The sequence below is a fragment of the Arachis ipaensis genome, chromosome B02 (assembly GCF_000816755.2).
Source record: "Arachis ipaensis cultivar K30076 chromosome B02, Araip1.1, whole genome shotgun sequence".
Classification (NCBI taxonomy): Eukaryota; Viridiplantae; Streptophyta; class Magnoliopsida; order Fabales; family Fabaceae; genus Arachis; species Arachis ipaensis.
Window position 1 is genome coordinate 7,652,284 of NC_029786.2, and position 7,306 is coordinate 7,659,589.

The window sequence follows — 7,306 nt, forward strand, 5'->3', positions numbered from 1 at the left end:
GAACCAGGTTGGTTCGAACTAGCAACGCACGTAATTCGAACCATACTAGTTCAAATTATAGAGAGAGAAGCTGGCCAAAGTAATTCGAACCAGGCTGGTTCGAATTACACAAACTATAGTTCGATGCAGGCTGGTTCGAATTAGTGAGAGACAGAGCTGTATATATATGGTCGTAAACGTGAGTTGCTCTCATTAGAGGGTGTAAGATGGCTAGTGAGGAGAGTTTTGTTGTTTTGGTTCACCACAGAGGATCCATTAAGAGGAAAACTCGTTCCGGGGTGAAGTTCACAGATAAGGATCCTCTCTGTATTGTAGTGAGTCCTACGACGAGCTATGATGACCTTGTTAGATCTGTATTGATGAAACTTGGTCTGGAAGGTGCGAAGCGGGTTAAGAAGTTTTTCTATCGCATTCCAATCACGGTCCTTCAGGATACGGTGAAGTATGATTGTTTCACGATTCGTAGTGATGAGGACTTGCAAGTCATGTTTTTTTGTCGGCGGCAGTTTCCGGAGGTAAGGACACCAGAGTTATTGGCAAAGCTGGTTGATGTGGTATCCAGCTCAGGGGGTTCGAACCAGAATACCACCACTTTAGCCACGGCAGCCGGTTCTAGTTCCAGGCCTGCCGTTGCTTCTTCCTCCGTCCCTGTGTACGAGCCAGCGGTCCAACCTATTGCCTCCCCGTCTTTTGCTGTTGATCTCAATGGCAGCGTAGGCGACGAGGTAGGATCAAGGAAATTTCTGCCGAACGCTTTACAGGGCGTTGCACCGCTTGGCGTTGGAGACGGATTGTTGGGTGATGCAGAGGAGGATGACGTCGAGCTGGATATGATTGATGATGACAGCGGCGATGATATTGGAGCGAGTGAGCCTGCATTGGCGGTAGGTGGTTCTAGCTCTGGCACACAGCAGTATCCACCACATTTTTCCTCTTTGGACTTGGATGCCATGAGGCAGGAGGGGGTTTCTGGGCACTCTGTTGGATTCGGAGCTAGAGATGCGGAAGAGACTGCTGGTCTGACAGAGTTCCAGGTTGGTCAGCAATTTCAGGATAAAGACGAGGCCCTGTTAAGTGTGAAGACTTACAGCATCCGGCGAGGGGTACAGTACAAGGTAGTGGAGTCTGATTATCGCCGGTATGTGGGCAAGTGTTCTGAGTTTGGGAATGGGTGCACATGGTTGATTCGACTGAGTCTCCGGCAGCGCAAGGGCATTTGGAAGGTCAAACAGTACAATGGACCTCACACTTGTCTTGCCACCTCCATCTTGAGTGACCACAGGAGTTTGGATTATCATGTGATATCGGCGTTCATTATGCCAATGGTTAGGGCTGATGCATCCGTCAGCATCAAAGTTCTCCTAAATGCCACCGCATCACACTTTGGGTTTAGGCCGACTTACAGGAGGGTCTGGTTGGCGAAGCAGAAGGCTATTGCCCTCATCTACGGTGACTGGAATGAGTCATACAACGAGCTCCCTAGGTGGGTGTTGGGAGTCCAGTTGACAATGCCTGGTACTGTTGCAGTCCTAAGGACGAGCCCCGTTCGAGTTGGTGGACAAGTAGACGAGTCTCAAGCTTATTTTCACAGACTTTTCTGGACGTTTCCACCGTGCATCGAGGCATTCCGTCATTGCAAGCCGCTAGTTAGCATTGACGGCACCCATCTGTATGGCAAGTACGGGGGAACGTTGCACATCGCGATTGCACAAGACGGAAACTCCAACATTCTACCTGTTTCTTTCGCACTAGTAGAGGGTGAGAATGCAGAGTCTTGGACATTCTTTCTCTCCCACCTTTGACAACACGTGACACCGCAGCCGGGTCTGCTAGTTATATCGAATAGGCATAACGGCATCAAGGCTACGCTTGAGGCTCCTGACGGAGGTTGGTTACCTCCATCTGCATACCGTGCATTCTGCATTCGACACGTAGCGGCTAATTTTGCCCTTACCTTCAAGGGCAAAGACGCATGGAGGCTTCTTGTGAATGCGGCGTATGCCAAGACTGAGGTTGAGTTTGATTACTGGTTTGATATTCTGTGGTCTGAAGACCCGGCGATGTGTGAGTGGGCAAACCGGATTGATTATTCCTTGTGGACTCAGCATCGTGATGAGGGGCGGAGATTCGGTCACATGACGACGAATATCTCCGAGTGTGTGAACTCAATGCTAAAGGGTGTCAGAAACCTCCCTGTATGCTCCCTGGTGAAGGCAACATATGGAAGGCTAGCGGAACACTTTGTTCGCAAGGGGAGAGAGGCTGAGGCCCAGATGGGAACTGGACAACAATTCAGTCAGCACTTGGTGAAGTGTATTGAGGCCAACTTGAAGACGGCCAGGTGCTTCACGGTGACTTTGTATGACCAGGATAACTCCGAGTTCACCGTAGCAGAGACCACTCCGACTGGTTCTTTCTCATTGGGTAGCTACAGAGTATCGCTTGCCTCTCAGACATGTGACTGTGGGTACTTCCAGGCGCTTCATTTCCCGTGTCAGCACGCACTTGCATGTTGTGCCTACTCACGGGTTACCTGGACCGCTTATGTTCACAGCGTGTATCGGATTAGCTCGGTATTCAGCGTGTATCGGATGGGATTCACCCCTCCGATTCCAGAGGGTTTCTGGCCACCATACGACGGGCCCACTGTTATACCGGATCCTGACAAGAGGTGTGCAAGAGAGGGTCGTCCAAGGTCCACTAGGATATGGACAAATATGGACGAGGCATATCCGAACCGGCCAAAGAGATGTGGCCTATGTCGCCAACCCGGACACACACGTCGGAGTTGCCCACAGCTCGGAGGATCGTCTCACACAGTGGGCCATTAGTAGCCATGTTCTTAGTGTTGGTACTTATTTTATTTAATTTTCCTTGTTCGATGTTGTATTTGAGCACTCATGTTTTTTGTTGATCTTTCTGCGTTGTGTTGTGCATGCTGCGTTAACTAATGAACATGCTATGTTTCACTTTGCGTCTTTCTACAAGTCCACTAAATGCAAAGTTTAAAAAATAAATCTACATATTAAATTGTCTGATTATGCGATGATTATGATAGTCACTAATACAATCCAGTAAACACCCGTTTTCAAAGTACAATATGATGAATAAACAACAACAGTAAACATGGCTAAAATAACCCATGGGGTACTCTCCTGCAGAGTCTGGTCATGGCCGGGTACACCAACGAAGTAATCTCGAAGAGGCCCTGACCCAAGTCCAGCGTCACCAGGGTCAGCCCCGTCACCCATACCCGACCCATACCACTCACCTCCATGTCCGCCATCATGTCCACTAACACCAGCAACTGCAGCAGCCCCTGCAACATCCCCAACAACGGGCCCATGCTGATCGTCGTCATCGTCGTCCGCCTCACGACCAGGGTGGTCCGCCGCAGCACGCCCTCTCCGTCTCCCTCCCTGGCCTCGTCGTTCGCCTCCAGAGGAACCGGCATCGTCATCCTCGTCCATAGCCTAATCAAGCCACCTCCACTCACGCTGGCTCCGTCGTGTCCCCACACGAGCCCTCCTCTCCACCCGACGCCTGTCTGGCACGTCCTCAACACGATCCATGTCAGGAACTCGCCCAGCACCGCGCTGGGACGTCTCAACGGGAATAGGAACGGCTCTCGGATCCCCCAAGGACATCCCCGGAGACAAAAACCTCTTCCCATGCTGACTCCACCACTCCAGGAACTCATGCGACGGTCCAGGGTCGGCAACAACATCAAACCTCAGCATGGTCTCCGCACGAGACTCCCAATGGAGATGCCATATCTGCAAGTGGTACAGGAACCATCGATCGCCTCCTCTGCCGTCCTTCGACATCAGAAAGTCGATGTTCAGGGCGGGGTGCGGACGGGGCTGGACCCCGCCGAACTGCGGAAGAACCCTATATATCTGATGCCACTCTATGACGGCAAAGTATATCAGTGACGTCACAGACTGCCACAACGCCATATGCCGAGGCTCCAAAGCCTCTGGATGCACAACCTGAAGTACGTCGGGGCTGCTATACGGCATCCAGATAAACTGCACAGAGAACTCAACATTGTCAGGGCAACTCTTGGACGCAATTCATAAAGTGTGGTTAATTAAAGCAACTTAGTAAGTAGCGTACTCACCTCTCTGTCCTGTAACCTGTCTATCCTCAGCCTCCACATCTGCACTCTAGGACCCTTCTCGCTACCGGAAGGGTTGTAACCTGACCACCTGCATCTTACAAGTGTCTTATGGCTAATTAAACGTGTGAGAGATTTGTATTACATTATTAATGAACATGGAGTAATGTATATTAAATTGAAGTAGAGAATGATGAATAGAGTACCTCGAGGCCAATGGCCAGCTGAACGTCTCATACCCTGCAGGCCTAAACCGAGGAAATCGCCAGAAGATCCAAGACTGAAGTAGCTGTAGTGGGCCCGCTAACTTGACCACATGTCTGTTCGCCACTCGGCACATGCACCGGTACAACCATGCCAGTGCTGCAGACCCCCAGCTGTAGGTACCCATCTCCTCAAGCCTAGCTACGTAGGGAAGCCATCTGATGTGAATGCGGTTGCCGGACTTGTCGGCAAACAACTGCGTACCCAACAACATCATGATGTACGCACGGGCATATCGCCGCACAGTCTCGTCATCGGCTCCCTCGGGGCACTCTCCAAAAGTCTCCTGGAACCAGCTGCAGTTTACTGCGTACTTCTGAACCTGGCTGGGAGGAAGAATCACTCCAAGCAACTCCTGAAACCACACCCAAGCTGGACGGCCACCCTGGATGTATATCTGGAATTCAGATAGGCAGCCGCTCACGTAACGCCCGTCCACTGTCAAACCCAACTGGTATGCCACGTCCTGAAGTGTGATCGTGCACTCTCCGAACGGCATATGAAACGTGTGCGTCTCCAGGCGCCATCGCTCGACAAAGGCACTGACAAGGGCCTCATCTAATCGGAACCATCTATCGTTCAGCCTTGCAAGATGGTATAATCCGGCCATCTGCAAGTACGGAACGTATCTGTCATCGAGTCGCATGCCCTGCTGCCGCCGCCACATGCTCTTGATGCATCGCTGTGGCTGCACATTACATGCACCGCATTGTTAGAACTAGCTTCATAACCAATGACTTAATTAACCAAGACGATAAATCATCAACAAAATATCATACAAAATAAAACCGCATAACAATTCATTAACGAGAACCACATGCAAAACAACTACCATAAACCACACAACTAAACCACTAACATAAACAGCTAAACTTAAACCATTAACATAAAACAGCTAACATAAAACAACTAACACAAACCACCAACATAAAACAACTAACATAAACTACCAACATAAAACAACCAAAATAAACCACTAACATAAAACAACTAACGTAAACCACTAACATAAAACAACTAACCTAAACCACTATCATAAAACAACTAACATAAAACCACCAACACCTACCACTAACGTAAAACAGGTAACATAAAACAACTAACATAAACCGCTAACATAAACCACTAACATAAACCACCAACTAAACCACCATCTAACCCGCATGCAAAACCTCTCAACTAAACCACTAGCAATACCACTTCGATTAACCGCTAACATAAACCGCCACTAAAACCACATGCAAAACCACTAACTCACATATACCGCTAGCACGAAGTTTTTTATGTACTAACCTCGTCGTTGATGACCCCGGCTATATGAGCAACTCCGTCCAACCGATATAACCTTGCCGGATCGTCCCCCATTGGCAGAGTATTCCGATCAGGTCTTTGTCGGATTGAATCTGGGTCGTTTTCTCTGGGATTTGGTGGGGTAGGGGAAAGGAACAATGGTTCGAATGAGGCTGATTCGAACTCCTTATATAGCCGAATAATGAGTAATTCGAACCAGGTAGGTTCGAATTACTATTGGAGCCAAAAAGTGAGTAATTCGAACCAGGTTGGTTCGAATTACTTGGATAGCTTTCATGGGTATAATTCGAACTAGCCTTGTTCGAATTATGAGCATATAGAGTTCGAACCACCTTGGTTCGAATTATGTTCAACCATTTTCCATCCTAATTCGAACTAGATTGGTTCGATTTACTTGTGAATGTAGTTCGAACCAGGCTGGTTCAAATTACATTAAATTATGCCTTGGCTCATTGCTGAAACAATTTTCATTTTGGCTTATATGCGTAATTTGAAACTAGCCTTGACTTATTAGGGTTTTTTGCCCAAACTTTAAATTCTTAATTTTAAATCCTAATCTAAAAATATTAAATCTTAATTCCTAATCCTTAACACTAATTCTAATCCTTAAATCTTAGGCCCTAATCTAAAAAACTAGAGTTTAAACACTAATTCCTAAATCTCTAATTCTTAAATCTTAATCCATAAACCATATATCCTAATTCAAATTTTTTTAAACTAAAATTTAATAGTAAACCCAAAGCACTAGCTCCTAAATATAGACCATGAACGGTAATTCAAAAAACACTAAACTTCAATCTCTATGCACCAATCATATTTTTCAACCATAAATTGTAATTTAAAAATCTTAAATCTTAAACTTATAATTGCTAAACTCTAAATTATAAATCCTAATCCATAAACTACATATCATAAACTAAAAAACTCCTAAGACATAATCTTTAAACCCTATGTGCAAATCCTAAATCATAATGCATAAACACTAAATTACGAACAGAAAATCACTAAACTTAAGATCGTAATTCAAAAAATTCTAAATCCTTGCCCCTAAATCTTATATCCTAAAACTTAAACTATAATATTAAATCATAATCCAAAAATCCTAAACTCTCAATCTCTGCGTGTTGCGCGATAATAATCATAATAAATAACTGCAAACAACACATCAATTAGAGATACTAAGAAAAATCGCTTAATTCTTTCTTATTAAATTCTTTTTTAATTGAGAAATAAGAATTTAATATACCTTTTTATCAAATGTGATTAGTATTAGGGTAAAAAACCAAAATAAGCCATGGTTAGTTTAATATTACATGAATAAGCCAATGGAAAAATTAATTCAGCAATCAACCAATGTGCATAACTATGTAATTCGAATCACCACGATTCGAACTCAATTTGAATGTAGTTCGAATTAGTGCAATTCGAACTACTTACAAGCATGCATCCAACGTAATTTGAATTGGTGCAATTCGAATTAGCTTCACTTAATTCGAAACATGCTGATTCGAATTAGCATGAGGTTGCAACCCTATATAATTCGAATCTCACTGATTCGAACTATGCACATTTCGCCACTAGTAGTAATTCGAATTGGGGTGTTTCGAATTA

At 45.5% G+C, this 7,306-nt stretch overlaps 1 pseudogene; it reads left to right on the forward strand.

Annotated features, from left to right (window-relative positions):
- On the forward strand, positions 1 to 6,163 carry LOC107626729 (annotated as a pseudogene).